This window comes from Sinohyriopsis cumingii, unplaced genomic scaffold (assembly GCF_028554795.1).
Source record: "Sinohyriopsis cumingii isolate HCF-2022 unplaced genomic scaffold, ASM2855479v2 utg002455l, whole genome shotgun sequence".
Lineage (NCBI taxonomy): Eukaryota > Metazoa > Mollusca > Bivalvia > Unionida > Unionidae > Sinohyriopsis > Sinohyriopsis cumingii.
Window position 1 is genome coordinate 311,598 of NW_028316216.1, and position 24,024 is coordinate 335,621.

Below are 24,024 nucleotides of genomic sequence, written 5' to 3' on the forward strand. Positions count from 1 at the left end.
GTGCGTGAGAGTAGCTTCTTATTTAAAATCAAAACTCAAAGACACTTACCTTATATAATTAATGTATTCTTTTATCAATAGTTACAATCCAAATTCAAAATTCACAACAGAGCACTTTAAAAAGTACATTCACTTCTTCTGTCTCACTGTTTAGTCTCTCTGTTTTTTAAATTTCTTCACCGTCACAGTCTTTTCCTCCTCTTCCTCCTCACTTTCTTCCCTTCTTCTTTTCTTCTCCTGTTTCTTTTTCTTCACCTGTCTGCTATCTTCTTCCTCTTCTTCCTATGAAGAATCCCTCTCTTCTTCTGACTCCTCTTGTTTCTTTTTTGGGCAATCTGGAGACCAATGTCCTTTTTCTTGACAATAATAACAGGTATCTTGACTTTTGTCTCTTTAACCCCTGTTTTTCTTTTTTGACGGTCTGGACACTCTCAAGACCAATGCCCTTTCTTCTGACAGATATAGCAAGTATCTTCACTTTTATCTCGAAAGGAAGGAGAGTAGTCCGTCGGCTAGTCTGAAGAAAATTTTCGGATGACCCCTCGCAAAGCTCTGATGAAACGTTCGATCTGTCTAGTCTCTTCCATCTTTGTGCTCGGTTAGAGAGTGAAATGAATAGTGAAAGGACAAGACACACACTCTTTTACATACGCTGGTTTGCTAGGACTATAAATTAGTCCATGGTGTTTAAACTTGAGTCATTTAACGTTTTGCTATCAAGATGAAACGATCCAATTCATTTGAGAAGAAAGAAGAAGAAAGTAAGAGGCAGAAACGTGATCTATCGCCTCGTACCAGAGCTGAAGTCTTGGCACAAATTCATGCCAGTGATTTTGAAGAGGACATGAGTGAACCAGAATCCAAACCCTCTAAACAAAGTTCACCACCCTTAGTTAACCCTGAAAAGTACTATTCCATTCGAGAGACAGAAAAGCGCTCCTCTAGAAAATTTAGAACCACGGCTTACAAATACACGGTGAAGTTTAAAGATTTCAAGGCTGAAGTACCGTTAGAGAAAGCAGAAGGGTTCATCACCGGGGTGTGGGATTCTTTGCTCACCACACTCAAGCGACAATGTCAACCCAAAGAAGAAGATCGCTTGGGACTCTCCATACAACACGACGGTTTGAAATCCCCTGTTTGGATCGAGTTTATCAGCCCTGTAGAATTGACCGCTTCCAAAGTCATGGACAAATTCAACACGTACAACAATCCAATGACCAGTTTGACATCACCGATGGAAAAGCCACACTGGACATGACCCACGTCTCTCCTCCTCAAGGGACTGGACGCAAAAAGATGTTATTGGTGGACGAGCTTTGCAGCACCAAAACATGTCTCGTCCGAATTCACAACCCTCAAGACCAGATGTGTTTAGCCAGGGCTATCGTGGTGGGACGAACCTATGCCAACAAAAACGACACGGTAGAATGGAAAAGAGCCTGGAAAACTATTCAAAAATCGGACCGAGCCAAACAACGAAGTGAAGCAGAACTCCTGTTGCAACAAGCCGACTTGCCCAAAGACAAACCCTGTGGCATTCCTGAAATGCAAAAATTGCGAGATGTCCTAGCTCCACGATACACCTTGAAAGTGTACCCTCAAGAAGTGCGCGGACCTCTGTTGTTTCGAGGCCAAGACTTTAAGGACGGAAAATACTTTCATGTCTATTATCACGATGACCATTTCGATACCATTACCAGTATCACTGCATTCCTGGGATACGGTTATTACTGTGAGAAATGTGACAATGGTTATAACAATCGAGAGCACCACAAGCATTGCGGATCGAAATGCTCAGGATGTTTGGCCTCTCCACCCTGTCTGAGCGAAGGACCAGTGCATTGTCCAGCTTGTCTGCGCACGTTTGTCAGCCCTGCCTGTTACCAGCAACATCTCAAGACAAAAGGTTCACAGCAGAAACTGCTGCGATTGTGCCCTACGTGTGGACAAGGCATACGTACCAACAGTGCCAAGGCACACGTATGTTCAGGAAAGAAAAAATGTCACATTTGTCACCACATCGTGGACTTGGAACATCAATGCTACGTGCAAAAATACCAACCCCCACCAGAGAAAGAGGACGGTCACAAGAAGAAAGGCAATTTCATCTTTTTTGATTTCGAATGCATTCAAAAGACCGATATTCACATTCCTAATTTCTGCGTGGCTCATCGAGCGTGCGAGAAGTGCATTCAGGAACCTATCTTCAGTCATTGCCCTCACTTCAGCAAGATTCCCGGAGGGCGTGAAAAAATCTTTCGAGGACCGAACACGTTAGCCGATTTTGCATAATGGGTCTTAGACCCCATCGACAAGACGTGGAGCCAAGAGGATATCGAACGTTACGGAGATTGTCATCGTCATGCCACAGTGATGACTCACAATTTCTCCGGATAAGATGGACAGTTTCTTTTGAGATACTATACGGAACAAGGCACCGAGCGTCCTAAAGTCACTTTGAACGGAGCCAAAATCATTTTCATGCAAGTGGAACAAGTACAGTTTAAAGATTCGATGAGTTACTTGGCCATGCCTTTGAGCCGAATGCCTAAAACGTTTGGAATGACATAAATGACTAAAGGGTACTTTCCACACATTTTCAATACGGAAGCCAATCAACATGCCGTTCTAACCCATTTACCTGAGCCTCACTATTACGACCCCGACAACATGCATACCGAACAATGAGAAGCTTTCTACGCTTGGTACCAGGCTCACGCCTCGGACCCTTTCGACTTTCAGGAAGAAATGTTAATGTATTGTCGTTCCGACGTGGACATTTTACGACGTTGCTGTGGAAAATTTCGAGAACTGTTCATGGAACACGGAGGGGTCGATCCTTTGAAAGAAGCTTGCACCATTGCCAAAGCGTGTTCCTTAGTGTACCGGCAACGATTCATGCCTGAAAACACTGTGGCTGTCATCAGTCCTCAAACGACCAACTATGTCAAACGTCAATACTCGGTCAAAGCCCTACGCTGGTTACATTACTTCTGCGACAAGGAAGACAAATGGATTCAGCATGCCCGCAACGGAGGAGGTGAAAAGACCATCGGAACGCATTCGGTCGATGGCTGGGAATTAGAAAATCCCAAGATCGTGTACGAGTTTAACGGTTGCTTATTTCACGGATGCCCCGTCTGTTACCCTGACCGTGGCACTAAAAATCAGTTTTTACAACGAACCATGGAAGACTTGTACCAGGCCACTTATCAGCGACGCCTAAAGTTAGAACAGGAAGGATACCAAGTGGTGGAACTGTGGAAACACGATTACGATCACCGTTTGAAAACCGATCCCGAATTTAAACGCCTCGTGGAAAGTTACCAGTTCATGGACCCGCTGAACCCGAGGTATAGTTTGTACGGAGAAGGACCAATGCCACCTGTTTGCTGTACTAGGCCGACGAAGAGAAAGGAGAAGAAATCAAATACTTGGACGTGTGTTCGCTGTATCCCTACGTGTGCAAATATTGTCGCGTTCCTGCAGGGCACCCACAATTGTTCACGGAACACATCGATCTGAAAAACATTCGACAATACGAAGGCTTGATCAAGTGTAAAGTTTTGCCTCCCACCGACTTGTACCATCCCGTGTTACCTCACCATTGTCAAGGCAAACTGATGTTTCCTTTGTGCCGTACTTGTGCCAAAACGTGCAACCAAGATCAACCTTGCCAGCACACCCAGGAAGAACGCGCCTTGACGGGGACCTGGGTCAGCGTAGAATTGTTCAAAACTCTGGACATGGGATATCAACTGTTAGAAGTGTACGAAATTTGTCACTTTCCCAAGACACAACAATACGACAAGGGAGACCCCACGCAGAAAGGTATTTTCGCAGACTACGTGGATGCCTTTTTAAAACTGAAACAAGAAGCCAGTGGCTATCCTTCCTGGTGTCACACTCCCGAAGACCAAAATACATTCAAAGAGAAATACTGGGCACAAGAAGGCATTACTTTAGATCACATCGAGAAAAACGAAGGCAGGCGATCGTTTGCCAAAGTGATGTTAAATTGCTTGTGGGGTAAAATGGCACAACGTCCGTGTTTACCCAAGACGGAGTATTTGACAGAACCTATCCCTGTTTTCAGATGATTCACGACAAAACCAAATTCATGAAACACGTGGACGTCGTTCGCGAGGATTTGATCTTGGTCAATTACGAAGAAGATCTGGACTTTGTACAAGACGACCCCTTTGGAAATGTCATCATTGCGGCTTACGTGACAGCTCATGCTCGCTTAAAATTGTACGAAGCTTTAGAACTGTTAGGGGAACGCGTCCTGTACTTTGACACGGACAGTTGCATTTACATGCATCACCCGAGTCAACAGCACCCTGACATCGAAGGAGACCGTTTAGGAGCCTGGACAGACGAGCATCCCGACGACAAGATTCTACGTTTCGTCAGTGGCGGTCCAAAAAATTACGGCTACGAATACCGGGACCCACAAGGAGAAGTGCACACGAAGTGTAAAGTGAAAGGATTGACTCTGAATTATCGTACCAGTCGTGTGGTCAAATTTGGGGTATTGAAAGAAGCCTTGCAATCTCTAGAAGATGAACACTTTAAAGTGACCACCTATCAACCCAACAAGATTGTAAGTTTGCCCAATCACCACATCGTCAGTCGACCCTTGGAAAAAGTCTATCAACTCGTGTACCAGAAGCGAGTGCGACTTCCCAATCATTTCACCTTACCGTATGGACACGTCGATATTGGTCTGTATATAAAAAGGAACCCTAGGCAAGATCGATAGTTCATTGTGACTCCAAGACCAAGGGAACAAGATGAATACTTTCAGAGAAACAGAAAACAAGTTTAGAAACGCACAATTCAAGTTTGGGGCTTCTGAAGTGGAATGCGATTGTGAGCCTTGCGACTTTTCAACCTGTGTTAGTGACTGTACCAGAAGAACCCGTCACCCAGGACAGGACTGTCGTGGACATCCCTGAAAGACCCTTTCCGGAGGACATTTCTGTGACCTTACGCCCTATAGAACTGGTCAGAACATTACCCAAAACATGTTGTACAGACACTTGTGTTTATTCCACGTTGATGGTTATCATGTGCCTTTTATCGTTGTACTTAAGCCTTTGGCTTTTATGTATTTTTGTCTTTCGTATTCATGTTTAAAACATTCAATAAACGTGTCCTGAAAAAAGTATATAAACTCCCGTCTTGTTTGTTTTGTGTCACAAGTGACATTCCTCACACTATGGCTACCTCTGCTGTCTCTGCTCCCTCTTCCTCCACTGTCAAAGTCATCGACGAACATTTAGATCGTGCCAGTTGGGAGGCTTTGTATCTTCGCCATCCCTTGAACATGCTCATTGCTGGACCTAGCGGTTCTGGCAAAACCGAATTCGTCAAACGCTTGATCGAACATAAACAATTGATCGATCGTCCACCTCAACGCATCGTGTGGTGTTACAAAGAGTGGCAATCGGCGTACAGCCTCTTGCGAGAAAGTCAAGGCGATTCCATCGTGTTTGTGGAAGGCATTCCTAAAGAAGACGACGGCATCGTCTCTGACTCCCGTCAAACCCATTTGGTCATTTTTGACGACATGTTAGGAGAAGACGAAGAAGAAATTAAACTGTGGTTCACGCGCAAAGGGCATCATCGTAATGCCAGTGTCGTTTACATCACTCAAAATTTGTTTCAACAAAGTAAAGCCCATAGCACCATCAGTCTCAATGCGCATTATGTGGTCTTGTTTAAAAGCCCTCGAGATAAATCGCAAGTGCAAGTCTTAGTCAAACAGTTAGGGACACCTTGGCTGACCCAGGCGTACGACGATGCCACTCAAACTGAACACGCCTATTTACTCGTCGATTTGAAACCTACGACCCCCGATGATTTGCGATTTCGTACCCACTTGTTTCACCACTGGTGCCAAGATGGAGGGCCTGTCCTGTACACGTCTCCGTCCTCGACTTAACTTCATTCCACAAATAAAATCTATAAAAACCTCAGACCCTTTTCGTCTGTCTGACACACATTTTGAACATGACGTCCCTTCAGTCGCATCTTCCCGTCAAATTGATTCGTGCCTTGTATGGCATCAGTCGAGAAAAAAATCCACAAACACGAGCTCGTGTCTTAGAAGCTAGTCTCAAAGAAGTCTTACGATGGTTCACGGTGACTGCACGTCAATTACTCCAAGGGATCATTCAGATTCCTCATCAAACCAAACGCTTTTTTGATCGAAACAAAGTCGCTTTGACCCAACTGGCCGATCCCCGCATCGACACTCAAACCAAAAAAACAAATCATTTTGAAACCTGGAGGGAGCGGTACTCTGGGAGGGGTCATCATTTGCTCTCTCTTAAGATGGGATCGTAATGCCCCCAAACTTCTCCACAAGAAAAAAGTCAAACGAAGCTCCAAGAAGAAGAAAAAGACCAGGTCCCCAAGGAGAACTTCTCCAGTGGCGGGACTCTCCTCTTACCAGACACCAGCCCGGAAAAAGAAAAGAAGCCCCCAGAAAAAGAAACAGAGAAAAAGTCCCCAGAAAAAGAAAAGTCCACAGAAGAAAACTAGTCGCAAGAAAGGCACTTCGGACAGGACGCAACCTTACACTCGCAAACCACGACCTGCCACGATGTTGACCGCGTCTCCGGCAGCCTCAAGTTCATCAACTTCTCTGTTGATGACACCAAGAACTGAAGAGTACTTGGAGACGTTGATCACACCAAGAACTTCTCCGTTGATGACCCCAAGAACGTCCCCAGTGGCAGGACCCTCCAATTTAGTGGCAGTGGCTGCTGCTCACAAAGTACCTTCTCCCAAAATCAAAGTCCAAGAAAGATCAGGCATGTTACAAAGTTTACTGGATTTGTCCAAGCAAGAACTGGCTCGATTTAGTTCGTTGCGTACCCCTCCACGACGTGTCATGCCTGTCCTGAAGTTGATACGACGTAAAGACAATCAGTGGCGACGCGTTCCAGTATTAAAAAGGTGTGTGACCAAGTAGGGGTATCAGTGTTTTGGTGCTCCTGAAGATGTCACCCTCCAGAAAACATCCCTCTTCTAAACAACCCCAAGGAAAGAAAAGGAAAGGACTGCCTCCACGTTTAGTCAAACATGGGGACATGTTATCTGTCCTGTCCAAAGCTTCTCCGCCCCTACGAAAAAAACTCATTCAAACAGCCTCCAAAGAGGTCATCGATACCGTGTGCGAATGTTGTTTGAACGTCTTGAAAGGTACAATCCCTTTGTCGAAACACCAAAAACAATGCTTAGGCAAACATCGTCACGTTCTTCGCCAAATGGTTCAAAAGAAAATCCCCCTGCGTCAAAAGAAGAAGATGTTGGTCCAACGTGGAGGCATTTTACCCCTCTTGTTAGGCCCCTTGCTGAAAGGAGTCTTGGGAACCATGTTGGGAGGACTGGTGGGAGCAAGATAAAAAAGCCCTCTGAAGTCCCAAGATCTCATAATCGACCCCTGACAACCCCATGGAAGGACGAAAACTAGCTTTAGTCCCTTACAAACGATGGATGGAATACCATCGTTGGCAAGAACAACACACCCCGCATTTACCTCCCAATCCCCATTTGAGCGAAATGTCCCAGTTACAACACAAATTGCAGTCCTTGATGGATCGCCAAGATTTGTCCGAAACAGAAAAATCGCAAAAGTACGGTCAACTCTTGCAACGACTACAACTCTTTCACCAGAAAGCTTTAGACGAAACAGCTGTACCCACTCTGAAAGATTTTAAGACCTTAATGAAAAGTCCAGCACCATCACCAGTACCACCACCACCACTACCAGTGACCAGGACAGAAAAAGAAGAAGAAGAAGAAGGGTTTCAAACTCCACCAGAAAAAGTACACAAGTTAACAACACCACCTACCTCCAGAATTGGATGGATTAAAAAGATGATGACCACCCCTTCTTCATCACAAGAGAAAAAGAAAGTGAAGACAGAAGTGAAGACAGAAGTGAAACAAGACCCGATATCCCCTTTTCCGACATCCTCCTCTGCGACACCTATTGCCGGTCGCACACGCAAAGCATTGCAATCCAAGAAAGTACCCCAAGATAAAAAGAGTAACATCTTCCAAGAGTGGGTGCCTTATTAACACACAAACACAGAATGGAAAAAGTGTTCTTTGAGCATTTACTACGATCCCTCGCATCCTGCAGGTTACGCAGGAGTTCAAAAATTGTATCGTGCTGCCAAAATGCGACTGAAATGTCTCCGTTTACCTCAAGTGCAACGATGTTACAAGAACAAGCTACCTACACTTTACACAAACCCATTCGACGCAAGTTTTCCAGAAATCGCACCGTTGTGGAAGGCATCGATCATTAATGGCAAGCCGATTTAGCCGATGTCTCTCATTTGGCCAGCTACAATCGCGGCTACAAATATTTGTTTTGTGTCATCGACGTCTTTTCCAAATTTGCCTGGGTCGTACCCTTGACTTCCAAATCGAGCAGCGAGTTAGTGCGAGCCCTGCAACGAGTGTTGAAACAAAGTGGTCGTCACCCTCTTCGATGGCAAACGGACAAAGGCACCGAATTTCTGAACCAAGCTTTCCATAAAGAATTAAAGTAACGTGACATTCATTTTTTTACCACCGAGAATCCCGAAACCAAAGCCAGCATCGTGGAACGTTTTCAACGCACTTTGAAAGAACGTATGTGGAAATATTTTACGCATCACCACACTCTGAAGTACATCGACATCTTACCGCACCTGGTGTAAGGTGACAGAAGACAGAAGAAGGTAATCTTACCTTCGAAGCATCGGACGTGCCCCGCAAGAAGTGACTCCCGAAAAAGAAGTGCTGATGTTTGAGCGCCTGTTTGGTACGTCCCCGACGAGGGCTGTCCCCAAGAAAAGTGGAGTGTTGGCCGTAGGAGATTGGGTACGCATTGGCAAAACCAAACGCACATTCGACAAAGGTTACTTACCTAACTGGACGACCGAATTGTTTCGTGTCACCGGACGAGTGCATGGCCGTCATCCTGCCGTCTATAAATTGGAAGACATGAACGGAGAAGTGCTCAAAGGAACGTTTTACTTACCCGAGTTACAACGTGTCACCAAAAAAGCAGACGACGTGTACAACATCGAAAGCATTCTCGAACGCAGAACCCGTAAAGTGGGCAAACGACGTGTCAAAGAAGTCAAAGTACGTTGGAAAGGATATCCACCCAGTTTTGATTCTTGGATCGACGCTTCGCAAGTCATCGACTATAAAAAGAAGTGACCATCATGCCCTTTCACACAGACGCAGCTACGTCGACCACTTCTTCATCCAGTTCTTCTCTGCAAGATTTACAAAAACAACCCTTGTGGGTGTGATGTGGAAAACGTGTGCCTAAAACATAAATCGTCTTTTTCTGCCAAATCTTCGTGGTGTATTGTGTCATCGATGCAGCCATTGCCAATTTGAGATTGCAACAACGAGACAAACAATTGTGGACCATTTTATTGAGCAGTTGCATCGGTTACCTGCTTCCCAATCCTTCCCTGAAATTCTCCTCGAACGGGAACAAAGGGAACCTTGTGTCCAGTGCCAGTGTCAGTCACCACTCCAACAACAACAACAACAACCCCATTTTGGGCGGAGACACGCCTCTGACGTCCAGTAACCCCTCGGACAGCCACAGAACTCTGGAATTATGAGTCACCAAAACCAATTTTACTTAACCTTACCCAGTGACAGTTCCATGGAGGTGTTTCCCAAGAACACGTTGTGCTGTTACACGGCCAAATTACCTCAGACCATCCCATTAGATCACGAACCCCACTGGGAAGTGGCTTTAGTAGAAATCATTCACCCGACCCAAGTCCTCAATGTCCTTCCCAATCAAAATGTTTTTGATGTGGAAGTTCATGACGAACACTTGCAACAGTACTTGGATACCCATGGTAAATATGACAAGAAAACCCCTGGCACAAAAAATCAAAAGTACACCACCTATCACTTGTTCGTTCCCCCAGGCTGTTATTTTAGTGGTCAACATTTGGTGAACACCATAGCCTCCAGATTTAATGTCGTGTTTCTGAAAGCTTTGGAAAGTGTCAAAAAAAGTGTTACCATGGAATACCACAAAGCTGCTCGTCGCTTCTTGATGAAATTTGACGGGAGTAAAATCGTGTCCATTTTATTTTGTCGTGAATTGTTTGACATGTTGGGCGGAGACATGGACATGAGAATGGCCATGATGAAGAAAAACGAATTGCCAGTCATTTACGACAACGAGTCTTTTAGCAAGTTATTTCGTGCCCCGGTAGAACTGAACCAAGGACTGAATTTGATGTTTGTGTGCACCGATGTGGTGGAGTATAACGTGGTGGGACACACCTCTGTGCCGTTACTGTGTGTCATTCCTTTCAAAGTGGATTCTGCCATGGTCACTGACGAGGAAGGTGGAAACACTTACCACGTTCACCGCGAATTTGTACATCCTCACTATTTGCCTGTCAGAAAGTCTTATTTGGACACGGTCAACATTGCTATAAAAGGAGATCTGGGACAAAATATTCCATTCACCAAAGGAAAAGTCACGGTGAAACTCCATTTTCGAAAACGGTTCTCTCACGACTCGTAAGTCATGTATCCAGTGTACCGAGGGGTTGCTCGACAACGAGGACACGGTTTAGGAGATATGTTAAAATCGGCCTTTCGTTCGGTGGCCCCGGTGTTGAAACCGATGGTGACACGCGGATTGCACACCTTGAAAGATGAGGCACTGACACAAGGCAAAGAATTTCTCCAAAATGTCATCATCGACAAACAAAATCCTAAAGAAGCCTTCATGAGGGCAGGCAAAAATGTCTTGCTGCAAACGGGCAAAGACCTTTTGGGCCGACGAGACACACCTATAAATGCCCTGCACGCTACCGAGTCAAGCATTCAGGAACGACAAGGCAGAAAGAGACGACGAAGAAAATAACCTTTCACCAGACTTCACACGTCTCAAGCTAGAAAGGCAAAGAAAAGAAGAACCGTTCGAGACTTAGACGTTTTCGATTATTGAGAAAGAGAAAAAAATGATGCACCGAGAGTCTTGCGCCTGTTCCAAGTCGGAACTGGATCTGTGTGCCATGCCCAACACCATGATGACCATGCAAGAATGCCAGTGGGTGGAATTTCATCCCGTCTCCTCTTTGACGGATTCCGCTCCCATCGAGTTTGAAATCAAAGGACAACCCGAAGATTACATCGATCTGAATAGCAGTTACCTGTATTTGAAAGTGAAAGTGATCAAAACGGACAACGCCAATCCAGGAGGCGATGCTAGAGTAGCTCCTGTCAACAATTTCATGCATTCCTTGTTCAGCGAAGTGGACTTGTACTTGAATAACAAACTGGTCAGAAACAGCATGGATACTTACCCATATCGTGCCTACCTGGAAAATCTCTTGACGTACGGAAAAGAAGCCAAGAATACTCATCTGGATGCTTGCGTGGTATGGAAACCTGACACGGCAGGTGTAGGCACGTTTAGCGACACAGTCCTGACAGAAGATGACAATCCTCAGAATGTGGGGTTTCACGACCGTCGTAAGAAAATTCTGCAAGGGCGAAGTGTATAACTGATGGATCGTTTGCATTTGGACATGTGGTTACAAGAAAAGTATTTGCTGAACATGGTGGATATCCGTCTGAGACTGAATCGTTGCAGTGCCGCTTTCCATTTGATGGCCCATGCCAATGAATACAAAACTATCATTCAAGAAGCCCGACTTTACGTGCGTCGTGTGGAAGTGTTACCTAAAGTGGGAAACGACGTCAGTCAGACGTTGAGCAGAACGACCGCCAAGTATCCGATACGACGCGTAGAAGTGAAAACGTTCACCATTCCCGCTGGACAGCGATCTATGATCGAAGATCATCTGCTCCAAGGACAGTTACCCAACGTTTGATCGTTGGTATCGTCAGGAATTCAGCCTTCAACGGAACCCACGATCAAAATCCTTTTGAGTTTCAACATTACAATGTGTCCAAGATCGAAGTCAGTCGCGACGGCAAGACCTTGTGTACCCGACCCTTTGAGCCCAACTTTGGTGTCGCGAAGAATTATTTGAGATCGTACGTGTCCCTGTACGAAGCCACCGGACAGTTAGGAACCAACATCAGTCACGGTATTTCGTACGACGATTATGCAGGAGACTATGCTTTGTGGGGTTCTGATTTCACTCCAGACCAAGGCAGCGACGAGGGACATTTCCACCCTATAAAATCGGGTCAGATTCGTGTGGAACTTCAGTTTGCAGATCCACCTCCAGATCACACAGTGAACGTCCTCCTGTATGCAGAATTTGACAATACCATAGAAATCAACAGCTTGAGAGAAGTCATTCTAGACTATTAGAAGCCATGGAAGACTGTTATCCCTCTTTGCCTAGTGGAGAAACTTTGAAGATGGAATGTGAGGAGACCGAGGAAGAAGAATCTCAAGACAAAGACGAAGACGTTATCATGATGAAGTCAAGATGGCCAGAACAAGAAGCCCATTTAGTCTCCTGTTTTGCCAAACACTTGGTCGAAAAAATGACGGAATTGATCAAGAAAGATTGCTCTGAATGTCAAAACGATCATCTCAGTCAAATTCAACACGATAAATGCCTAATGCTGAGTCAAGAAGAAAAATTGAACGAGTATCTGGACGAAGCTTGGAGTCTCATCTCGGACGAAGTCGTGTTGCATCAGTGGTATAAGGAATTGCTTGAACATTCGTGTCCACCATTAACCACTCAAGAGATCCATCGTATCGAAGCTCTCCTGAATCAGAGTGGGGAGACGAAGCGAAGAAACGGTTATTTGTCAGACATTTTCAAGCAAAAAGTCAGGATCGAATTGATGACTTATTATTACCTGTGAAGAAGAAGAAAAAAAACAAACACACAAAACATGGAGACCTGAGAACTTTCTTACCTTTTGAACCACAGTTCGTACACGGCTTCTTGGAATCCTGTCGTCTGTGCTAAAGATGAACTCCCTCATCGCAAACCTCAAGACCATCAAGTTTATGTGATCAACACGGACGACAGTCATCTCCCAGGAACCCACTGGGTAGCCGTCTACTTTCCTCAAGAAGGATGTGTGGAATATTTCGATTCCTACGGATTGCTTCCTTTGGAAGACGATATCATTGACTTTATGAGAAGAAATGCTCAGACCACCCGATTCAATAATGTGAAATACAAGGCACAGATTCCTTGGTGTGTGGACAATATTGTGTGTATTTTCTGCATCATCGCAGCCTGGGCTATTCCTTAGAACATTTAGTAACTCATTTTGATCCTCGTTCTTCTTCTAGAAACGATGTGAAAGTAGATCGATGGTTTTGTGACCAGTATGCTTATCTTTTGTCTCAGGCTAGGAAACGTAGTGTCCATCAATGGCCTAATGACTTCCAACAGTGGAAATCACAATTTCATTCACAACGTTGTCATCCCTGTTTAAAGTAGAGTGTTGATTGCAAAAAAATGTTTGTGATTTGAAAAAATGTTTGATGTTATATTGTTGGATTATTGTTAAAAATGTAATAGTTGTTTGTTAGTGTTAAGTGATTTTGAATAAAAAATGTTGTTTTGAAAAAAAATGCCTTTGTCTTTTGTTTGGCTACAGAATTTTGATTCATGCTCTTTGACTGCTTACTATCCCTCTTATGACACTCATTGAACGTTGCGGCTCGAAAACCGTGTAGGGATGTTGTCCTTCACGTCCGCGCTTTGACTTTAAAGCCGGGGGTAGCCTCCACCATCCATTGTCGAGTCATCCTCCTACGAAGATGTGCTCCAAACTAGCTAAGCTAAACGAAGCCTACGTGAATTTGCATAGGGTCAGACACAGTCTGATACCGAAGCCAGAAGAGATAGAGAATGTGAGAATGTTAAAAGTCACTGAAGACCTGATAGAAGAGCTCTTCAGAGAAGAAGTGAACGGGGAGAAAGAAGAATGGACAGAGAAGTACAGACTTCAGAAACAGCAGAGAGAGCAGCAACAGCAGCAACAGCAGCAGCAGCAGCAACCTGAACCTGACAGAGGCTTTGTCGATTGTCGTATCGACACCAAAGAGTTCTTCTCTTTCCGAAGAAGCAGACCTATCGCCAGAAAGTCTATCGTCAGAGTACATCGCATTCTTAGAAACTAAGAGATTGCCATAGCAAACAGAAAAACAGCCTTTTTCAGGGCTACCCATACCTCTAGAAAAGAAATAGTAAACCATTTGCCAATGTGTGTATGTAGAGTAGTGTGAATATAAACACTGACTCTTTTTTATAGTGCGAGTGTATGTGTTTGTGTATATGAGTGTGTGTTTGTAAGTGCTCACGTACGTTGGTGTGGATAGTAGATTAAGATCATGTTTGTTTTTTTTGCTGGTTGACGTGTGGGGAGAGTAGATTTGGGGTTTGATTGGATTGCTTTGCGTATGTGGATAGTATATTATTGGTTTAATAAATTTTTTTAGAATAGTGATGGGTAGTATGAAAAGTGAGTGAGTGTTTCTTTTGGTCCGCGCGTTTGTTTGGTTATGATCTAGGTAAGATCAATTTTGTTTTAAGGGGATGTTTTCCATCACGTCCGCGCTTTCAGTATAAATTAAAAATCCTTCGGTAGTCTAGCTACCCTTGTTGATTGATCAACACCACCAGAATGAACACCAGACTAGCTAAACTGCTTGAACTTCATGTACACCTGGAATATGCCAGGCGTATAGTGAATGAGCTGGCTGCAGAGGCCATCGTAGAAGAGGGAAGGATGAAAGAGGAGGAGAGAAGAAACAAAGAAGAGGAAGAAAAGGAGAGAGGAAATTTCAGAATCCCAGAGACAGAAGATTGGGGTTCTGAAGCCACTTATCCCGCCTCTGCTCTCCCCCAAAAAAGAGTGAAAAGAGACTGGAGAAGAAGATGTGTGTGTGGTGCTAGGCCTGGAAGGTGCCATCATTAACCAGGTGTCACCCAAATTTCTAGAAAAGAAATAGCAATCCAATTGCCAATGTGTGTATGTAGAGAAGTGTGAATATAAACACTGACTCTTTTTTCCTACTGTGAGTGTATGAGTTTATGTGTGTGTGTGTGTGTGTGTGTGTGTGTGTGTGTGTGTGTGTGTGTGTGTGTGTGTGTGTGCGTGTGTGTGTGTGTGTGTGTGTGTTTGTAAGCGCTCACGTACGTTTGTGTGGATAGTAGATTATTGGGTTATGTAAGAGCTTAAGTTGGTTCGTGTGAATAGTAGATTAGGGTTTCATTTTAATGCTTTGCGTGTGTAGATAGTAGATTCGGGGTTTGTTTATTGCTGTTTCACGTATGTGGAAAGTAGATCATATGAAATGAGAAACGTAGGGGATGTTTTCCTTCACGTCCGTGCGTTTTAAGTGATAATCGAGGTAATATCAATTTTGTTTTAGGGGATGTTTTCCTTCACGTACGCGCTTTAACTATAAGAACCCACAAGGTTTGATGTTCGAACCATTCTACGGAATCATAAAAACGAAGATGGTGGTTGCAAGTGAGTTGTTCAATAACTTGGTACATATATAGAATTGGATAATGGATGGTATCTATGTAGTGGAGAGACTAGAAAAAGAATGGAAGATAGCAGAGTATCTGGACTACGCTAAATGCCTAAACGTAGCAAAAGAAGTGATAGCAGAAATGATAGAAGAGGAGGAAAAGAGATTGAGAGGTATGATAAATCCCACCTATGTCAGAGTGGGAAGCCTAAAGGAAGCACTTGACAATGCAAGCAAAGTCAGGTGCTTTCTTGAAAATATGTCACATGGGACAGAGTGCTCTTTTGTGGAGAGAGGTCAGGACAGACTGAAGAAAGGAGAGGAGTTGATGAGAAAAGTGATGGAGGTAGAGGTAAAGAAGATTAAAGAGAGATGGAATAAAGAAAAGATCAGGAAAACAAAAAGAAACAGGCAGATTCTGAGAGGCTCAATCAGAATTGGATCAAAGTCCAGGAAAAGTTTAGAGCCTTGGGCCATCCAGACTGGATGCCAGAGGAGAAAAAGAAGAAGAAAGGAATAATGGAAAAAGTGAGGACTTGGTGGAAGAAGTGGAGGAGTTAGAAGAAGAAGAAGAAGAAACCCAAAGGCCCTTTTCAGGGCTACTCATAGGTCTCGAAAAGAGATTGACTTTCAATTGCCTACCCTTTTTGTATTTAATGTATGTGTGTGTGTGTGTGTGTGTGTGCGTGTGTGTGTGTGTGTGTGTTCTATCCCTCTCCCCTGTTCCCTTTCCATAGACCCCTCAGGTCGGGACCTTATTAAAATAGGGTCCCGACCCTGTTCCATTTTATCACTCAACAGACCCACAATCTATTCCCATGTTAAATTTACATTGTCCCCAGATTGTCCCATGATTTTTCCCCATGTTAAATTTCCATTGTCTCCAGATTGTCCCATGATTTTTCCCCATGTTAAATTTCCATTGTCTCCAGATTGTCCCAAGGGGTCCTGTAATGGTAATTCCCATTGTCTCCAGGATATCCCCATTCACTACAGTTATGACCCAAGAAATCCTACAATGTGCCAATCTGTTCCATTTCGTTTCATGTGCTTCTTTATGTTTTGAGTTGGGAAAATGTCTTATGATCCTAAGAACAGTTTTGTGACAATAAACATAATACACGGCGGCATAAAACTAGCAAGCATCTGATATTCTTGCAGCAGATACAACAAACACCTGATAATTCAATATGTTGTCAAGATTGTTGTTAAACCCGTTATGAATAAAATAAAAAAGAAACTTGCATTGTTCCGAGTAATTCACAATCCTATTTCAAATAGTCAGTAACAAAATTCAAGTATTTCCACATATTCACTAATCATACGAAAATACCCTAACATTCAAGGAGTGCGCCTTTTGTTCTGGCATTCTTTGCAAAATCAATGACCCTTATGTGTGCTGTCTGCTGTGTCGCAACTCATTGCCAATATCCATGCACCGGACATTGTCAAGCTTTCCAAATTTACTCAGATTATGCATTTATTTCATCATCAGAACGAATAAACAATGTGGCGTACTCTGAGTGAGACTGCAAACGTTCGTAGTAGTAGATGGGTTTGTCTGCTGGTGGAGGTCTAAAAAGCGACATTACTCGGAAGACAGGTAAGGTATATATTTAGGTTATTCCTGAAAAGGGAATTTGTGTTACTTCTGTTTCAAAACAGGACGATATGTAAGAGATACCCTGCATTCACATACCCTGGTGAGGAATATATACGCGCCGGAATAGAATAATGACGGGGTCAACGCTATGCTCCGGACAATGAGTGGTAGTTTGTGGTATCCATGTTTTATACCCGAAGATTCCAGTCATCCATATAAAAAGTTACGAAGACGGCAAAGATGAGTCATATTATATATACCTTGTCTATCGATTGAAAGAATATCAAAACGTAGATACAACATTGGAAGTTTAATTTGTTTTATAAACTAAATGTTGTATCCATGGGTCGTAAATAATTGAGGAAGAACAGAATTCTTGATGCAATGACAAATCGATTTAATCTTTTGCAAGAGCGCGAAGAGGACAATACTTTGTTAAATCAGTCACGAATCCAAATCGTATGATGTATGTCTATGATGGTCGCAAAGTGTGCCTACTAAAGCCTGAACAAAACCTGTTTAAATTGAAAATCACTTCCTAATATAGCAAAATGGTTTATCGCACTGTGTTACCTGAACATAAATTGTAATTTCAAACACTGGTATGTGCATACCGATGTTACGGAATTGTATTAATCGTTTTATTTATTAAATACATGTACTCGGGTTTCGTTTTTTGTGCATAACAATACCCGAGGGTGATTTATGTAAATTGTGCAAAGATTTCGAAATAGTGAGTTCGGTTCAACCTATGCCGCACGTGCGAAATGCTTTCGATAGGAAGAACCAAATACTTTCAGCGCAAAGACTATGTATTGCGGCATCGTCTGTGTATAAATACCACACCGTAGGTCAACATCTTTATATTACCGAACGTCTTGTCAGTGACTTGTCTACTTTAAGGTCTTACACAGCTGTAGATGACCAGAGTGACCACAGCGATCGGAGTGATGAACAGAGTGATCAGAGTGACCAGACTGACCAGAGTGATCGGAGTTGCAGCTGTATAGATGACCAGACTGATCAGAGTGATCAGAGGTATCGGAGTTATCATAGTCGGCGTGGTACCATCTGCAGAACTAACCATATAAAGTGGCCATAGGATCTTTGAAGCTGAACCATAGCAGACTTAGACCTGAGTAAACAGTGTTGCTGGTCGAGTAGTAGGTGATCAGGCATTGCTGACCACGATTGGTGGGCGCTGATTGCTTGCTTGATCAACCTGGAATACTGACTGCTTGATTGGCCCATGTGTCTGGTAGCCGAGTGTGTAGCTCCATGCAGGCAATCTTTTAGCCGAGGGCTAATCTTTGGGACTTGTAATACCCAATGTGTTGTGGCGACTGTATAGATCATTTTTACATCTGTCCCTTTGTTTTCGTCATTTTCATTATTTGGGTGAATACACTTTTACTATATGAGTAAAAGACTAGTTTTACTATTTGAGTAAAACACATAATTCTTACGGTATGAAATCAATGTGAATCATTCACCCTTTGTCCTTGTACTATGTAAAGTCATTTATTTGTATTTGCGTTATTTAGTTCGTGCTGATAATGGTAATTGATCCAATATTTGGATATTATTCGCACGTATTAATCATAATTATTTTCTCATTCAAGTCATTGGTCATTAAACATTGCATTTGTATCACCATTCTAAGTGTTCTGTTTTAAGTCCGAAATCCCATCCGGTTACCTTGTTACCAATGTTGTCAGAAGTGGCATCCTTTCGGATTTGATGGAGCACTGAAATTATTGTTTCATTATTTTTGTATGATCTTTTGTGTGTTTCAGACGCTCTTGACAAGACTGAGCTTAAGTAGTCACATAACATTAAAATATATTTTGTACACATTTCTTGTTTTTATTGCTTTCCGATAACGAAATACGGTTCTTTGAAATTCTAGCAATTACGCATTTTCTGCATTATATTTCACTTTCAGATGGTCATATCAGATTTTTGACATGTTATCAATGAAACAATTTGTTTAACTGGGGGAATAATTTCGCTAAGAGAGGGGTCCCTTAGAAATTTTGTTCGTGAAGAACAGGCTAGAGAAATGAAGAAAGAAACATGGCTTTTAAGAAGGAGAATATATAATTAGAAATGCAAACCAAAATAGAAAGGATAGAACGGGACAGGAAAGCAAAGACGGAGAAGATAAAATTAGAGAAGGGGTATATATAACTACTAAAAGAACTATAGGATAGGAAGTTAGAACGGGAAAAACAAGCGAGGTTAGAAGCAGCTTTGGAGATATAAGATAAACATAGGGAGAGGGAGTATCAAGTAAATTCGAAGCTATTGAAAAGTAAAAAGAGGGGGAACGTGATTTTAAACAGAGAGGTAAAACGATGCGCCCATTTGAAGACGGCAAAGATAACATGGATAGTTATCTAAACAGCTTCGAATGATACGCCACGGAACATAAATGGGAAAAGGACGATTAGCGCGTTGTTGAAAGGTAAAACATTAGACGTATATTCGCGTTTATCAGAGACCGATTCGCTGAATTAAATCGAGTTCAAATACACACCTCTGAATAAATAAGAGCAAACAGAGCAAGTGTTTCGAACGAAGTTTAAGTATAACAAACCAGAAAGAGGAGCGACAGCCCACCCAGATCGTCAGTGGGACGTGCAATTATTTGCAGCATGGGAGGAATGTGGTAACCATCGATACTACATGTGAGGGTCGTATCGATTTCTTGCTTTGGGGCCAACTCTTTACAACTTGTGGAAGGGAGTTATAATTGTTCTTGAGGGAAAAGTCGTTCACGAATATATATGACATGGCCACACAGGTGGATTTATTAAATGAAGCTCGGGGAGGTTCACAGAATGTCATCGCGCGAGACAGCAAAGCTGGCAATCAGATCAAGGACACAAAAAAACCAGGAAAACTGGAAAACCTGGTAGGGATAGCCTGGGAAGGCATAAGGACAAGCAATATTTCTCTTGCGAGGAGTAGAGTCATGTCTCCCACAATTGTCCTAAGTGGAAGGGACCACTCCAGAGAGTCTCGGTGGCCGTTGAAGGCAGACGGTTGGTAGATGGAAAACTATGTTTCCGAGCAGGCTATGCTGTACGAGCCAGTTGTGAGTGCAGAGATCGGTCGTGATGCGATCCGATCGATCGGCACTGTATTGTCGACGAGGCAAGGGTACCGACGGCAAATGGCACAGTCAACGAACAATGGACCGTTTAAAGAGACACATTGTGCTCTAGCGAAGTCATGAAACGGAGCTTCGTATTCGATGACCAATTGCTTGGGTTTAAATCGCCCTGTATATTACTCGACCAAACAATCTACCACGTTCCTGTCGCGAGGATAGATATTGAAACACATTTCTCGACCGAGACCGTGGAAGCGTTATGCATTGCCAATCCGATCTATAAACATACGATTGGCAATGTACAGGGATCTAGACTCCCAACCATGTCTGTCTTCCGAGTTGCGATCATCCAAGCAGTGCAAACCAGAGCTTTGATAAAGGAGGATAACAAACCGCTACCTAAATTAAACGTACCGGAAGCCATTACCGATATCTCCCTCGAAGAATTTTTGAATGAACAAGAATGTGACGCGTCTTTACGTGCAAGCGTGTAGAAAGTTTTATCGGGTACCGTGAGAAAGTATAAGAACGGGGAGGTCATCTAGATTTCTACATCATAATGGTTTCATGCATATAGAGTATACTACGCCTGATGGTAGGACGTTATTTCAGCTAGTTTTTTTCCCAGAAATGTAGGTCGCATGTACTCAAGGTGGTGCAGGAGTCAAGTACGGAGTATGAATAAAACAACGGTTAAGGTAATTCGGGAATGTTATTAGTCCAGGTTTAACAGTGGCGTAGCACGATTTTGTTGTTCGTGCAAGGTTTGTCAGAAGAGAGTCTCAAAGGAATTATACACTGTCATTGACATGGAAAGTCGATCCAATTTGCAGAAACACTATGAAGAAAGACCTAGTCAGACAATTGATAAAGGGGCCCTTAACGTAGTATGTATAAGGGTGATAGACGATATGTCTTGTAACGAATCAGAATTCGTCTCCAATACCGAAAGGCCCCTTAATTACCCTACTGACGTAGGGAAATAAGATATCGACCCGGTTAATGTATGCTAGGATTTATCAGAAGGTCAGCTTAGGCAGATCTTGGAGGTTTTGTCCTAATACACGTACGTGTTTACTGACAAACCAGTCAGTACTGGATTGATTCAACACGAGATCAAGTTGAATAACTCAAAGCCGATCAGGATTAAAGGATATCCAATACCCTTTAATGCGCGAAAGACAATCAACGAAGAAGTGGGGAAAATGTTAGATCAGTAAGTGATCGAACATTCCAGTTCCCCATACACGTCCCCCTTTAAGTTAGTCAGAAAGAAAGACGGGACAAAGAGCGTTTGCATTGACTTTCTGAATCTAAAACAAATCACCATGTTCGACGCAGAAGTAATGCCAGACATAGACAGTTTATTTTCAAAGTTGGCACGCCACAAATACATTTCCAAGTAGTTGGACCTTACCAAGAGATATAGGCAGATACCAGTAGCTGAAATGACCGCGAGTTAACGGCATTCGCGACTCCCAAAGGTCTTGCGTTTGTCTCATGAGCAAACTGTTCAACGGTATGTAAAACTTCGACAGTTTTGTGGATGATATCTTTATTTATACATATACCGGGGATGAACAGGTTAATGCATTAAGGGATATGTTTGATATACTTCACACTGCCAGCTAGGCCCATCAAATGTAGTATAGGGTATTTTAACCTAGAACGTCTTGGACATCTTTTAAGTGGACTAGGCCAGTTCAAACCACACCCAGACAAAATAGGAGTAATCAGGGATGCACCTAGGCCAGAAACTTTAAAAACAAGTAAGATCTTTCCTAGGTTTGATCGGGTTTTACAGAAAAGGTGTCCCCAATTTTGTGAATATTGCCAGCCCATTAACAGCTTTTGCTAGGAAAGGGCAGCCAAATCAGGTTCTCTGGTTGGTGTGGCAGGAAAATAGCGTTCAACGCTTTTAAACAGAAACTGGTAGGTGCACCACTCTTAAAGTTGCCAGAACTAAACAAAGCTTTTGTGCTGAGGACTGATGCGCCTGATACGGGTCTTAGGGCTCTTTCGCAAAAGGAGCAAGAGGAGATGAAATTTCCCATTGTTTATGCAAGTGGGAAATTGCTCTTTAGGGAGCAAAACTACTCCGTGATTGAGACCAAGTGCACAGCCTTAGTATTTGGGATAGGAAAATTACATAAGTACATTTTAGGGAGGGAGTTAACCTTACAAACGGACCATCGACCACTCTTACACTTGAACAATGTAAACGTAGCCAACGCAAGATTAGTGCGTTGGGTGTTTTCTTTGCAACTGTATATTTTATAAATCGAGGAGATTCGAGGGTCCAAAAATGTGCGTGCTGATTTTTTAAGTAGGGTGTAATTAGCAGATCATTTCCGTTCATTATTCAAAATTGAGTATTTTAATAATTGTTTATGATCGTATTCCGTGATTTTCCAAAAATTATTACCACGTTTTTAAGGGGGAATGTATTTCACAGAGCTGAATAAATCCTTTTATATATTAAATACATGTACTCGGGTTTCCGTTTGTGTGTACAACAATACACGAGGGTGATTTATGAATAGTGTACAAAGATTTCGAAATAGTGAGTCGGTTTTTACTATGTAGATGTGCTTTCGATATGCAGAACCGTATACTGATCAGAGTGACCAGAGTGATCGGAGTCTCAGCTGTATAGGTGATCGGAATGATCAGAGTTATCAAAGTGATCAGAGTCGACGTGGTACCATCTGCAGAGCTGACCATAGAAGGTGGCCATAGCATCTGTAAAGCTGAACCATAGCACACTTAGATCTGAGTAAACAGTGTTGCTGGTCGAGTAGTAGGTGATCGGGCTAACTGTCCGCGATTGGTGGGCGCTGATTGCTTAATTGAACAACCTGGAATACTGACTGATTGATTGATCAGTGTGTCTAGTAAGCAAGTGTGCTGGTGACAGAGTGTGTAATTCCATACATGTAATCTTTTAGACGTTGGCTAATCTTTGGAGTTTGTAATACCCAGTGTGTTGTCATGACTGTAAAGATATTTTGTACATCTGTCATTTTGTTTGCATCATTTTCGCTGATTGCTTGATTGATTAACCTAGAATACTGACTGCTCGATTGGCCCATGTGTCTGGTAGCCAAGTGTGCTAGTGACGGAGTGTGTAACTCCAGGCATGTAATCTTTTAGACGTTGGCTAATCCTTGGAGTTAGTAATACCCAGTGTGTTTTGGGGACTGTAATGATATTTTGTACATCTGTCATTTTGTTTACATCATTTTCGCTATTTGAGTGAATACATTTTTACTATATGAGTAAAGTACTACAGTTTTTATATTTGAGTAAAACACATTATTCTTTCGTTGTGAAATCACTATGAATCATTCACCCCTTGTCCTTGTACTGTGTAACGTCATTTATTTGTATTTTCATATTTACTTCGTGCAGATTATTTTAATGGATCCAATATTTGGATGATATACGCACGTATTAATCATTATTTTTTTTCTCATTCAAGTCATTTGCATCACCATCAAAAGTGTTATGTCGTAAGTCCGGTTATATGTTTACAACTAATGGGTGAGCGAGATAGCGAGTGGCACGAAATATTAAATTAAAATGAGTAATATTCAAATATTAGATCATATGTTGAACATGTTTGTATACGTAGCAACTAGGATTATACGCATTTGAATTGTACATAAGTTTAAGTTCTAAACATTGCAACAGCCCCATCCATTTGGCAAGAACTAGAACGTTCGTGGATGTTTCCTATCGAAAAAAGATTTTTTTATTAAGTACGTTCTGAAAGATTAAAAAAAAAAAACATGATTTGAAAAACAG